At 44.7% G+C, this 15,399-nt stretch overlaps 1 protein-coding gene across 1 annotated transcript in view; it reads right to left on the minus strand.

Moving 5' to 3' along the window:
- The window catches only part of LOC126419569 (uncharacterized), a 371,142-nt gene that overhangs the window by 134,260 nt on the left and 221,483 nt on the right, over positions 1-15,399 (minus strand). The gene's annotated exons all lie outside the window — the stretch shown is intronic.

The following is a 15,399-nucleotide window of genomic DNA, read 5'->3' on the forward strand; positions in this document are numbered from 1 at the left end:
GACTTTAGTAGTTAGACTAAGAGCATACCCCACCAGATAGCCGCTCCAGGATTCAGGATGACGGCCCGACCTCCGATCGAATCCGCCCGGCGGATTAAGGACGAAAGCCCAGTGGCAGCCAGCCTGGATGTAGTTTTTAGGCGGTTCTCCACATCCCCCTAAGTGAATACCGGGCTGATTCCCCGCAGTTACATTATTCACAAAGATTTAGGAAGTTTGCACACTGTCAGTTGGATAACACTAGTTGTAGACAGTTGGAATACACAAATACCGTCTTGGGGGATAGAGGAGTGGCGACAGGGAGGGCACCTGGCCATCCTCTATCATTAACAACGCAAATTCCGATAATTACTGGCCAACCCCGTATAGATCTCTGTATATACGAATAAAAGTAAATGTCCTGGCTGACTGTCAGCCAAAACCGTTAAGGATGACAACCTGAAAGTCGGAAAGGGTGTTGCTCTTATATTTCATCATGTAAGAAGGGGTTTTTCGAAATTCCTCCAGTAAGGGACTTAAATACAAGATGGAAAGTTTTTTTTGAAAAATGTCGATATTAAATTAATTTCGCAGCTAGAACTAAAAAAACTGATATTTGGTTTCTCAGTCAGAAATAAAGATATACATGTTTCAGTAATGTTTGAAATTCAATCCCAATGTGGTTGAAGTAGTGGATAAAAGTTGTTTTTAAAAAAAATAATTATTAAAGAACTATTAGAGAATTTTTAAAGCTACATTTGTGGAAATGGTATTTGATTTCTCCGTTAGAAAGTAAAAAAAAAAAAAAAAACTGAATAAGTGATTTTGAAAATTCAACATCTAAGTGGTTGAACCAGGGGACGAAGATTTTTACGAAAATTTGTCTTTATGGAAGCACTTTTGAAGCTAAATCTAAGAAAATTTGTCCAGGTATTTTAGCTTCTCGGACGGAAATAAAAAAATATGTATTTCAGCGTTTTTGAAAATATTTCCTTACATTAGAACTTTTTAAAGCTACATCTATGAAAATTTGTATTTGATTTCTAAACAAATATGTGCTACAGGATGAAAGTTTGTGTGGAAATATCACCACAAGGACTCAAAAGGCAGGATTAAGAAAAACATCCGATTCCAGCCACCAGAATCTCTTTTCAGTCAGAAGTAAATTCGGAAAAGACCATGCTTGTATGTCCTTAATTAGCGTGAAATGTTTATGCAGTGTTGGAATTTGTAAAAAATATAAAAATTTGGTCAAAGAAAAAGAAGAAAAGGCTGTGCGGACTATATAGTCTACACGAGTGAAGAAGCAGGCAGTAATCTACTACGAGATGAAGGCAAAAGAAAAATTACAGTAAGAGGGTGTATTTGGCTCTGGCTCTGAGCACTATGGGACTTCACATCTATGGTCATCAGTCCCCTAGAACTTAGAACTACTTAAACCTAACTAACCTAAGGACATCACACAACACCCAGCCATCACGAGGCAGAGAAAATCCCTGACCCCGCCGGGAATCGAACCCGGGAACCCGGGCGTGGGAAGCAAGAACGCTACCACACGACCACGAGCTGCGGGCGAGGGTGTATTTACTGTCAAGTGTGACTGAGGCAGTGGCTCGTTGGTCATGCGTTTCTGCTTTAAGTCTCTTTCTAAGTGCCTAGAATAAAGCAAGATCCAAGTCAATTCGACAGATGTTTGTCTTGCTGAACCACAATTAACATGGCGTGTGTCTCCAACAGGAAAGCCGAGGTACACGCAAGAAATGAGAAACGATTTGCAATTAATGAAATGCTCTGTCTCTGCTTGCGTATGCCAAATATAGATGCGATTTGTATTAAAATAGATACGAATCCTTAAATAACAGTTAATAATATAACTATTTGCTGTTGCTGCGTCAGCCCCACATAGCAGCACTCTTCAGTGTCTTAGTTTACAGTTACAACTTTCATTCGCATAACTATTGCAATTTGCAATATGACATGGCGATTATTTTGCTGCAATTTTGCTCTAGTAGTGCAGCTTATTACCTAAGACATTAATGGCATTACGGTACTTTGGCAGCTGATTTAACAGTCAAGCTTTACCCAGCAGATATAATGTTTAAAAAGTGCATAATGTACCCATACGTAGAGAGAGATTTAGATTTCACTCTTCAGCTTATGTTATTACCATTGGCTAAATTAATCAGTAGAGCGCTCTTTAATGTAAGAAATTTTCCTTTACGCAAGTTAGTTCAATGCACACCCTTCTGGGTGCTTGTCGATGTTTTAGATTTCCCGTCAGCAACTCCGGCCTCATTATCAGATTTTTCTACGCTCTGTATAATGCCTACGCTAAGTTCCGAACTAAGTTTTCTTAGCAATAATTTGAGTAAGTCAAACAGTTGTGTGCTCGCACAATGGACGCAGCCAGAGCTGGGGCGCTGCGACACTTTCCGACTGGCGCCGCAGGCTGCGCTTTGAAGCTCGCCGCCACCCACAAGCGCGCTCCAACCAGCAATCTCCGCGCAGCCGCCAATGGGATGGACTTCCGCATTGTGATAAGCGGCACCCAAAGGCAGTAACATATGGGTCATGTTCGGCGTTGGTGGGTGACAGCTCTAGTATGGAGTTCCAGGATTGCAGTTTGTAGCTACAGTTCGTATTGGAGATCAGCCTGCGAGACTTGGTCTACAAGTAGAATGAATGTGAATTCCTAAGGGACCAAACAGCTGAGGTCATCGGTCCCTAGACTTACACACTACTTAAACTAACTTATGCTAAGAACAACACACACACCCATGTCCGCGGGAGAAATCGAACCTCCGGCGGGAGGGGCCGCGCAATCCGTGACATGGCGCCTCAAACCGCACGGCCACTCCGCGCGGCGGTCTACAAGTAGAGTCGCCTATAGCCTTCGCATGGGAATAAGTGTTTATTACAGTGATTGACAGTGTGGCACCCAGGGCTGACACAGTCATGTTGACAGTGTATTCAGTAACGCACGCCTTGACAGGCCACTGCTTAGTTGTGTCTGACCGCAAGCACATCCAACGAGTTGCTGTACAACTTAAGTATCGCAGCGCAGTGAAGTGTATCTTCGTGTGTCACTAATTTGTCTTCACTGTCACCGTTCCTCGTCTACCTCGGAGCACCTGAACCAAATATGAGGTGTGTGAGCCGTTCTACCCAGGCGACCTGGCGACGAGAATTCCAAACTCACTACGCTGCATCGTTTCCTGTATCACTTTGCTATTACTCGCTTGCTTGTTCCTTAACTTTTCGTACTTTCGGAAATTTTTTGTTACAGTCTAGTGCCCTTTGTTGTTTTTGCTGTTTACTTGCTGTGCTGCCACAGTTCACAAGTTAGATTTAGGATTTCTTGTGTGTTTGTATTGGCATTTGTTTACCGTGTCGAAACCATCGATCCAAACTCCTAATTCGCCTGCCTCACAATTAGCGGCGTCACAAACGCAAAAAAATGGCTCTGAGCACTATGGGACTTAACATCTGAGGTCATCAGTCCCATAGAACTTAGAACTACTTAAACGTAACAAACCTATGGACATCACACACATCCATGCCCGAGGCAGGATTCGAACCTGCGACCGTAGGAGTCGCGCGGTTCCGGACTGAAGCGCCTAGAACCGCTCGGCCACCGCGGCCGGCCACAAACTCAAACCCCTGCGGCTCCACTGCTCCATCTAAATCTCTTTCTTCAGTTATAAATGCAGATAAAAGTTAGCTTGGGGAACTGCTACGCAGATGGCGACAGATGATATACAGATTGAGACTCTGTCACCACTGCGCCGCCCACAAGCACCACAATCTTCGTGCTGCCTCCATTTCGACAATTTGAAGAAGAAAAGGAAGATTGGTCGGAATACTTGCCGCAATTTGAGGCACACAAAATGAAAGGTACTGTGAAGCAGTCTTTTTTCCTGTCCACAGTTGTTGTCGCCGTTTACTGCACTTGTGCGAAGTTATTCTCTACTACGAGGTCAGAACTACACTACTGACCATTAAAATTGCTACAGACGGCCGGGGTGGCCGAGTGGTTCTAGGCGCTACAGTCTGGAAACGCGACAACGCTACGGTCGCAGGTTCGAATCCTGCCTCGAACATGGATGTGTGTGATGCCGTTAGGTTAGTTAGGTTTAAGTAGTTCTAACTTCTAGGGGACTGATGACCTTAGAAGCTAATTCCCATAGTGCTCAGAGCCATTTGAACCAAAATTGCTATACCAAGAAGAAATGCAGATGATAAACGGGTGTTCACTGGACAAATATGTATTATACTAGAACTGACATGTGATTACATTTTCACGCAATTTGGGTGCATAGATCCTGAGAAATCAGCACCCAGAACAACTACCTCTGGCCGTAAACGCCTGGGCATTGAGTCAAACAGAGATTGGATGGCGTGTACAGGTACGGCTGCCCATGCAGCTCCAACACGGTACCACATTTTATGAAGAGTAGTGACTAGCGTACTGTGACGAGCCAGTTGCTTGGCCACCATTGACCAGACGTTTTCAATTGGTGAGAGATCTGGAGAATGTGCTGGCCAGGGCAGCAGTATCCAGAAAGACCCGTACAGGAACTGCAACATGCGGTCGTGCATTATCCTGCTGAAATGTAGGGTTTCGCAGGGATCGAATGAAGGGTAGAGCCACGGGTCGTAACACATCTGAAATGTAGCGTCCACTGTTCAAAGTCCCGTAAACGCGAACAAGAGGTGACCGAGACGTGTAACCAATGGCACCCCATACCATCACGCCAGGTGATACGCCAGTATGGCGATGACGAATACACGCATCCAATATGCGTTCACCGCAATGTTGCCAAACACGGATGTGACCATCATGATGCTGTAAACAGAACCTGGATTCAGCCAAAAAAATGACGTTTTGACATTCGTGCACGCAGGTTCGTCGTTGAGTACACCATCGCAGGCGCTCCTGTCTGTGATGCAGCATCAAGGGTAATCGCAGCCACGGTTTCCGAGCTGATAGTCCATGTTGCTGCAAACGTCGTCGAACTGTTCGTGCAGATGGTTGTTGTCTTGCAAACGTCCCCATCTGTTGACTCAGGGAACGAGGCGTGGCTGCACGGTCTGTTACGATCCCTGTCATCTCGACTGCTAGTGATACGAGGCCGTTGAGATCCAGCACGGCGTTCCGTATTGCCCTCCTGAACCCACCGATTCCATATTCTGCTAACAGTCATTGGATCTCGACCAAAGCGAGCAGCAATGTCGCGATACGATAAATCGCAATCTCGATAGTCTACAATCCGACCTTTATCAAAGTCGGAAACGTGAAGGTACGCATTTCTCCTCAAAAACACGAGGCATCAGAACAACGTTTTACCAGGCAACGCCGGTCAGCTGCTGTTTGTGTATGAGAAATAGTTTGGAAACTTTCCTCACGTCAGCACGTTGTAGGTGTCGCCACCGGCGCCAACCTTGTGTGAATGCTCTGAAAAGCTAATCATTTGCATTTTACAGCATCTTATTCTTGTCGGTTAAATTTCGCGTCTGTAGCACGTCACCTTCGTGGTGTAACAATTTTAATGGCCAGTAGTGTAGTTAGCCACGATGAGCTTATTCAAGCATTGAACAAATATTACGACGATAAGATCAATGTTACGGCTGCCAGATTTGAATTCTTTAGGCTCAAGAAGCAACAGGTCAAACCTTCAGGCAATGGATGACAGACCTGGAAGGGCTCACAAGACAGTACACATTTAAGTGTGGGTGTGGAAGATACTGTAGTGACTCGATGATTCGTGACGCTATTACTCAAAACGTGGCAGATAGTAGAATCGGTGAACAAGTCTTAAAATATCCTGACCCCACGCTGCAACAAGTTTTGCAGGTTATTGACTTTCAAAATTCGTGCGACATTCCAGTTTACAGTTTTCATGCGGGGAACATTGGTACCGTGCCCCGAAGAGATAACGTTGCGCGGCAACGTAAGCAGTCCACTTCCAAGGCAAACACACAGCGGCCCAGTCGGGTGCGCCACAGTTCGCCATGTAAACAACTTGGTCGGAAATCTACCGACGGGAAATCTTCCCCAAGCTGTTTCAAATCTCACAAATGTGACCGATGCCCTTTGCGTTACGCGACTTGTTTTGCATGTGGTAAGAACGGACACAATAAAGCTATTTATCTGCGGGTTACAAAACTTCCGCTCAGAACAAACGCCCACACAATTCACTTTCTTTCTGAGCCGAGCTGTGATTGCTAGTGTAGAACGTAACAGTGAAACTGTGCAATACAAAGAAGCAGTAGTTTCTTCAGTGCAACGCCACTCCAACGAACTTTTGTCGACCTTGTTATTGCTGGCCAAAGTGTTCTTCAGTTTCAGTACGACACGAGTGCATCAGTGTCACCGCTACATCACAATAATTGGAAATTTGTGGTAAGGACTTTGGGACCAAACTGCTGAGGTCATCGGTCCCTAAACTTACACACTACGTAACCTAACTTAGACTAACTTAGGCTAAGGACAACACACACATACACCCATGCCCGAGGGAGGGCTCGAACCTCCGACGGGGAGAGCCGTGCGAACCGTGACAAAACGCCTGAGACCGCGCAACTACCCCACGCGGCGGAATAATTATGATCTGCTTCGCAAACATAAGTTACATAAGTCAGCAACTACGCTGACAGCGTATAATGGACAGTATAGTATTAGGATCTTTTAACCTTCCTGCCGTCTAAGCCGACCGGGGTGACCGAGCGGTTCAAGGAGCTAGAGTCTGGAACTGGGCCACCTCTACGGTCGCAGGTTCGAATCCTGCCGCGGGCATGGATGTGTGTGATGTACTTAGGTTAGTTAGGTTTAAGTAGTTCTAAGTTCTAAGGGACTGATGACCTCATAAGTTAAGTCCCATAGTGCCCAGAGTCATTTTTGTACCTGCCGTCTATCAAAATTTGCAAAAGACTGTGTCATTCCAGATTTAGCGTTCACGGGACAGTCCGCAGTAGAGGAGAACCTGAGTAATTTGCGTATCCTGTTTAAAGTGTTGTCAGAGGCAGGCCTTGATTTCTACCATGTTTTTGAATTGCGTATTGTAGACAGTATGCAAGCGCTTACTTCGTTTGACTCTAGAGACAGTGTTGGTCCGTTGTGTGGCGAATTTAAAGATTTGTTTACTGAGTGCTTAGGTAAAGCTACCAATGTTGTTGCTCATGCGACGATGAAAGGCAATGCACAACCTCGCTTTGCCGGCCGCGGTGGTCTAGCGGTTCAGGCGCTCAGTCCGGAACCGCGCGACTACTACGGTCGCAGGTTCGAATCCTGCCTCGGGCATGGATGTGTGTGATGTCCTTAGGTTGGTTAGGTTTAAGTAGTTCTCAGTTCTAGGGGACTGATGACCACAGATGTTAAGTCCCATAGTGCTCAGAGCCATTTGAACCATTTGAACAACCTCGCTTTGGCAGGGCTCGCGCGGTACCATACGCGCTCTGTGAACATGTTGCAAAGGAACTTGCGTAGTGGCAGGAAAAAGGCGTAATTGCATTCATCACAGCCAGCTTGTGGGCATCCCTGTTAGCTTTCGTGAAGAAATCTTCAGGGAAACTGAGAATGTGCGGAGACTGTAAGGCGACAGTGAATCCTCAGACAGTAGTTGATTCATTCCCACTGTCGCGAACCGATGAGCTTATGGACAGCTTAGTTGCGGGTTGCTACTCCTCCAAGATTGATTTGAGCGATGCCTACCTATAGATTCCATTACATGAACAGGCACAGGAAGTGTTTATGGTTAATACACACACGAGACTCTACAAATTACTTCACTTGCCTTTCGGTAGCGCATCTGCACCTGCGAGCTTTCAACGCTATCTGGAACAGTTAACTGCATCTGCGCCTTCATGTACAAATTACTGAGACGACACTGTGGTATCAGGTCGCACAGCAAATGAGCACTTTATTAATTTGCGCACCCTGTTTAAAGTGTTGTCAGAGGCAGGCCTTAAATGTAACAATCGCATGTGCGTCTTCTTTCAGACTGAAACCAGTTCCCAAGGTGTTCATCCGGCGCAGTCGCACTTTCAAGCTATTCGTGACCTCAAATCTTAAAGAAATCTCTCTGAATTGCAATCAGACTTGGGTAGCTCACCTACTACATCTGCTTCATTCCTCGTACAACTCAAATCGTGACGCCCTTTCATCATCTTCGACGCAAGAATGTACCTTTCATGTAGTGCCACGAATGTGACATTGCATTTCAAAAATTGGAAGGCGCTTTGCTCAGCGATCGTTGTCTGGTCCATTTTAATTCTGGTAAACCAGTTGTCTTGGTCACCGGCACATCCTTGTATGGCATTGGCGCAGTACTTTCAGACAGATTTGGTTCTGAAGACAGACCAATAGCTTTTGTCTCCAATCTTCTCAACAAGCCTCAGTTCAGTTATTCGCAGCTCTTAAAATCATCTATGCAGTGAATCAATTTCTCCAATATCTGTGTTGAAGGAAATTCTACTTAGTCACTGACCACAAACGCTCAGTCCAGTTATTCGCAGCTCTTAAAATCATCTATGCAGTGAATCAATTTCTCCAATATCTGTGTTGAAGGAAATTCTACTTAGTCACTGACCACAAACCGCTGCAGTCACTTTTCAACCCGGCCAAGCCTATTCCAAACTGCACTGCACAAAAATTGCAACGATGGGCTCTTATTCTCTCGCATTATCACTACGAGATGATTTACAGGCCTACATCCAAGTACGCCAATGCGGACAAACGCGTCTTTCCGTGGCACCAGATGGAGACTTTGACACATCAGAAGCATCATGTTGTCACATTGATGCTCTGGACCAATTCTCCTTACATCACCAGAAGATCGCCCAGACAGTGGAAGCAGACCATGACTTGCAGATTTTGTTGCGCTGCGGCTGCATGGGTTCGTCTCGCCCAGTTCAAAAAATGTGTGTGAAATCTTATGGGACTTAACTGCTAAGGTCATCAGTCCCGAAGCTTACACACTACTTAACCTAAATTATCCTAAGAACAAACACAGACATCCATGCCCGAGGGAGGGCTCGAACCTCCGCCGGGACCAGCCGCACAGTTCTCGCTCAGTGAAACAAATCATTACTTTGCACGTAGGAATGACTTGCCAGTGCTTCAAGGTGTTACTTTGCTACGCACTGAATTACAACAATCGCGTGTGGCGATCCCAAAGGCTCTCCAGAGACATGTACTCAAATTGCTCCACCAGGGACACTGGAGCGTGGTCGACACGAAACAATTGGCTCGCAGACACTGCACTTGATTCGCCATGGACGCTAAAACAGAACAGATGATGACACAATGCCTTGCATGTGCGGAACACCAGGCAGCCCCTTCTCAACATTTCGTTGATTGACCAAAACCAGAAGCGCCTTGGCAGCGCGTTCATTTGGACTTAACTGGACCCTAATGGAATATTCACCGGCAGATTGTTGTCGACGCGTATAGTAAGTTTCCTTTTGTCGTGCCCATGAATTCCAACATCGACACGTTGCACACTCGAGTCTTGCGGTCCACATTTTGCACTGAAGGTCTTCCAGAGTTGCTAGTGACTGAGAACGGACCTCAATATATATCGGGAGATCATGAGGACTTTTCGGTAACCAATGGCATTTGTCACATCACCAGTGCGCCTTCTCACCCTCGATCAAACTGAGAAGCGGAGAGCTTCATGTGACTTTCAAACAGCAGATTGACAACCACCCCACACGGCAACTAGCTTTGCTGCTCGTTGTCTCCTCTTAACGCTCCCAGCTCTGCAACGGCCCTTCATCAGCGGTGCTGCTCCACGGACAGAACCACCGCACACTGCTTCACCTGCTGCACCCACCACGGTGGCCGGCGCTTTCTCTACCCACTTAGGCGTTGTATAAAGCTAATAATTTTTTTCAGACTGTACAGCAGACGGATGAGCTGGGACTGCGGCAATATTGTAAAATCATTAGGTAGATCCATGTTTCTTGTATAGGGTCCAGGAGGCTTCCAGGCCTTTAATTTTCGAGATCCTGTCGCCGAATCTTCGTTTACAGATTCGTTGTCTGGCCGCATGATGCAGTCTGCACTACATCTGACGACTTGGGATCAGGAATCGCCACTACCAGGCTCCGAACCCATGGACGTCGACCCCGACACCTCAGCTGTCTGCAAGCACATCCAACGAGTTGTTGGACAACATACGTATTACAGCGCAGTAAAGTGTATATTCGTGTGTCACTAATTTGTCTGCACTATTACAGTTCGTCCATCCACCTCGGTGCACCTAAATCTAATACGACATGGGCGAGCCATTCTACTAGACGACCTGGTGCACATCACAAACAAGAATTGTCCACGTATTTTACGCATTTAGTGTCGTCGCTCAAAATGTACCTGTTCTCTAGGTACATGTACAGCCTTGTCAAGTATGGCGGGGTGGACACCTGAAACACTGTCCTGTTCTTGCCACTGGACTTTGGCAATCACGAAGTTACCTTACGCGAACTATAAATATTGAAGTCTACAAACAGTAATGTCTAAAGATGAAGTCAATAGGTAACGAACCATGAAAGCTGTTGCACATTATTTAGACAAACCTAAAAAATGTGTTAATTGAAAACAAACTTCCGTTACATGTTTTACAAATTCCTAAAATATAGCCGGCCGGGGTGGCCGAGCGGTTCTAGTCGCTACAGTTTGCAACTGCGCGACCGCTACGGTCGCAGGTTCGAATTCTGCGTCAGGGCATGGATGTGTGTGATATCCTTAGGTTAGTTAGGTTTAAGTAGTTCTAAGTTCTAGGTGACTGATGACCTCAGAAATTAGGTCCCATAGTGTTCAGAGCCATTTGAACCATTAAACCTAAAATATAATATAGTTCCTACCTGGCGAAGCCCTTTCCACCCAACTATGAGTACACTTCAAGTCAGATTCGTCGATCATGTCATTCACCCCTCTGCCACTATCATTCTCGAAAAGCTACAGCCATCTAACTGTTAACACATAATTAAGTACGTTCCCGCTGGAATCCGCTCGACTTGCAGTATAAACATCTGCATCATCTGTTCCCAAAATATTTTCAACATTCAAATCGGCCTTTCGTCTGAACATTTTCAGAGCATCACTCAATAATCTCGCCGTTATCATTACACGTAAAGTCCGCCCCCGGTAGCTAACCGACACGGTAGCTCACCGTGTTCGGTCAGAGGGCCGATTGTCCACTGTACTAAAAAAAATGAGTGAAGGAATCAACGATCAACTAGAACAGATATCATGTGATGTCCGCCCTGACCAAAGGGAACGAACAATTAAAAAAAAAAATGAAAGGTGTCAGCGTGACACAATGTCAGTCCTAAGGGTCCGGGTTCGATCCCGGCTGAGTTGGAGATTTTGCCTGCTCAGGGACTGGGTGTTGTGTTGTCCTAATCATCATCATTTCACCCCTATCGACGCGCAAGTGGCCGAAGTGGCGTCAAATCGAAAGACTTGACCCAGCGAAAGGTCTACCCGTCGGTAGACCCCAGTCACATATTTACATTTATTACACACAAACATGGCGCTTGTACTCCTGAACGGCGGTGAATAGTTTCTGTCAACAAAGTATAATCACTAGTACACCATCCAACATATTATGACTTCTTTACATCTTTATAATGACACCCTCATCGCTAATTTTGTCTAACGTTTTAGCAGTTTATTATTACTGCCTCAATCTCTTATTACGACGTCATTCACTCTCTATGCGTAAGGCTTCTATGAATTTAACATTTTCAGGTAATTCGTCGTGAAAAATTATTCAACTTTCACACATATCAAGACATAGATTTGTATTTGCTGACAGCGTTCTGATAAAACTCTCTGTCTTCGTCCTGGATTGCATTTACTTATTTACTGAAGTAATCTGCATCTCCTATGATCTACACGTTTCTGCTTTGAGTGTATATCGCGTATATCACACTCATCCCTTCTGCATGAATGACCGTACAACCTCCCATGCCATCTCCGCGGCAGCTTCTCTTGCTATTTCGGAATGTGAAAGATTGTGGAGAAATGGATGCTGTATGCGCCTACTTCTGAGGAAGAAATGTGAGAACACATGAGACGGAGCCTGTTACTGAACGCTGATTTGTCGTTCTTAATTTAAGACAGCTATTTACGAAGTATTTTCATCACTTTTCGAGTTACATTCTTCTTTTGCTTCTGATGCGCAATGCACAAACAAATAAAACATGAAAACGAACTAATAAAAATCCCGCGACATTCTGTAAAGTAGCGTAGACGTGTTTCTACCACATACAGGGCCATCTATGGCATCTGAAAGTGCGACGGACGTCCGAAACTCTTATCATTGCCTGTTGTAATCTCCGGTTTAAACAGCGATAAACGCAGCAGTCGTTTCTGTATACAGAAAGTACGGCGCTCGTGGAAAAGGGAATCCAGTCACTGTTATCTTACGCGCATAGCTTCCGCAAGAAATATCGCCTCAAATCATGTGTAGTTAAATGAATGTTAACATTAAATGAAACAACAAGGTTACTGCTACCAGTCACTGCTTGTTTATCTCCACGACGCTTACAAAATATGACAGCATACATGTGATGTGTTACGACAGTGAAAGGAACCTGTTTTACAAGTTCTTCCAAAAAATCGTAACACAACACACACACAAATGTCACACTAACAAATGTAAATGCACCTGATGACGGAGGTTTAAACCTTTGGAAACGCGTCGTGGAGATAAATAAACAGTGACTGGTAATAGTAAACTTGCTGTTTCATTTAATATCAATAACAGTCATGGTAAAGTCTAACCTAAAATGTTCGCGTTTAATGTTAACATTATTATTTACTCTTGGTTTACTTACGATGAACTCGAAGCGGCAATCAGTAGTTATTACTTAGGAGAACAAGAATTTCTCAGCCGAAATCACTATAAAGACAGTTATTGTTGCGGGCTGGAGTGGCCTAGCGGTTCTAGGCGATGCAGTCTGGAACCGTGCGACCGCTACGGCCGCAGGTTCGAATCCTGCCTTGGGCATGGATGTGTGTGATGTCCTTAGGTTAGTTACGTTTGAGTAGTTCTGAGTTATAGGGGACTGATGACCTCAGAAGTTAAGTCCCATAGTGCTCAGAGCCATTTGAACGATTTGAACAGTTAATGTTGTGGCGCCCCGGTAGGCATGAAATGTTTTGGCGAATTGTGACGTACACAGTAACTTTTCGAAAATGGTTCAAATAGCTCTGAGCACTATGCGACTTAACTTCTGAGGTCATCAGTCTCCTAGAACTTAGAAATAATTAAACCTAACTGACCTAAGGACATCACACACATCCATGCCCGAGGCAGGATTTGAACCTGCGACCGTAGCGGTCGCTCGGCTCCAGACTGTAGCGCCTAGAACCGCTCGGCCACTCACGCCGGCAGTAACTTTTAATTCTGAGGCCCCAAACATCGCTCGTTTAATGTTTGTGTAACTGGAAATTCAATGGAATGATTTTTTGTGTAGTTGGCACAATATGTTTGTAATAATCTTCACGATGTGAAGATGGTAACTTAAATTGAGAGAAACGGTTATAATAGTAAAGTTTTTTATAGCGATCTGGGCTAAGTAGTTTTTTTTCCCCTAAGTATTTAGTCTTGTTTTAGTTTCAGTGTCTAACTTCAGTGTTCGGAATATCGTGTACGCTGTTATTTTTATCTCACATGATTGTTAGTTACAAAAGAATCAATTATACGACTGTGCCGTTTCACTTTGCTCATAATATGATGACTACATATAAATCTGAAGATTATCTACATTCTTCCAGGCGGCCATGAGTTTACAGATTACTTCATAATTATTTGAGGCTTGCAAGAGTAGTCTAAATAGAAAATAAAAATATCGCTTCAATCATCGGTAATACTTTTTCATACCAAGCTTTGTATTTCTATTTTCTTTGTTACGTCTTTTGAATGTATCAGAATGCTTCTTGTAATTCGATCTGCGCCATCCGTCCCCCAATGTCACCTTTTGCATCTTTCCTCACGAAGAGAGCATTTGCCCAACTCTTCTGTCAAATTAATTCTGAAAAACATTAAGATCCTGAGATCGGGGGAGGTTTTCAGTAACTTCACGCAACTAACAGTACAGTCTCAGTTCATTGTGTATTTTGATGTTTCGAGTCGTTACTTTGGAAAGTCGATCTCATGCCCAGTTTGTCAGCCTTGGAAAATATTCAGGGAGCTGTCTGTAGTCAGAGTATCGACGTTAAATGTAAGACCATCAATTCCAGCCCCCTCCAGCACCTGTAGTGACTACATTTTTATTTGAATTTTACGATACTTCTTTTGTAACTTCTTACATGTCTATCCCATACGCGTACTTTGTAACCTAATTTGCGAATATATTAACTTTCACACGCAAATAGAACATCTGCCAGGCACTTATTTTTCTTAATGAGTTATGTTTTTGTTAAGCCAGACCTTTCTGCTGGTTGTCATAACTAACATAGGGCTTCTTTTCTTGCTACTGACCAGATGCATGTAATCATCGCTACGTAGTGTTCCCGTAACAGTTTGTGGACTGAATTTCTTTCCACTCTCCTTAAATTTTGTTTCTTTTTTAGGAGCACATCGAGGCGAGGATTTCTCTTTCTGTTGCAAAAGGGACGTTTTTCTACGTTACTAAAAGTTTGTAGCTAGGTCCCAGATGGGAGTGCGTCGCGTATATCTATTTCTGACTCAGTGTATAATTTCGCAAAACCTGGAGCGGAGTATTTTTCCAGTTCAAAATCCCATTTTCATCCCCAGCTACCGTTACTAAAAGGAGTCATTTGGGCCTTTCCACCCGTTTCTCGTCTAACACTGCTATCGCTATCAGTAGCGCTGTACACAACTATAAATGCAACGTACACGTGACAATCCTCAATGTTTAAATAAGAGAAAATTCGCTCGCAGTCTAGGGGGATAAAAGTTTGTGAGTGGTATTTAGACGTCCTACCCCCATGAATCATGGACCTTGCCGTTGGTGGGGAGGCTTGCGTGCCTCAGTGATACAGATGGCCGTACCGTAGGTGCACCCACAACGGAGGGGTATCTGTTGAGAGGCCAGACAAATGTGTGGTTCATGGAGAGGGGCAGCAGCCTTTTCAGTAGTTGCAGGGGCAACAGTCTGGATGATTGACTGATCTGGCCTTGCACACTAACCAAAACGGCCTTGCTGTGCTGGTGCTGCGAACGGCTGAAAGCAAGGGGAAACTACAGCCGCAACTTTTCCCGAGGGCATGCAGCTTCACTGTATGGTGAAATGATGATGGCGCCCTCTTGAGTAAAATATTCCGGAGGTAAAATAGTTCCCCATTTGGATCTCTGGGCGGGGACTACTCAAGAGGATGTCGTTACCAGGAGAAAGAAAACTGGCGTTCTACGGATCGGAGCGGGGAATGTCAGATCCCTTAATCGA

The sequence above is a fragment of the Schistocerca serialis genome, chromosome 9 (genome assembly GCF_023864345.2).
Source record: "Schistocerca serialis cubense isolate TAMUIC-IGC-003099 chromosome 9, iqSchSeri2.2, whole genome shotgun sequence".
NCBI lineage: Eukaryota > Metazoa > Arthropoda > Insecta > Orthoptera > Acrididae > Schistocerca > Schistocerca serialis.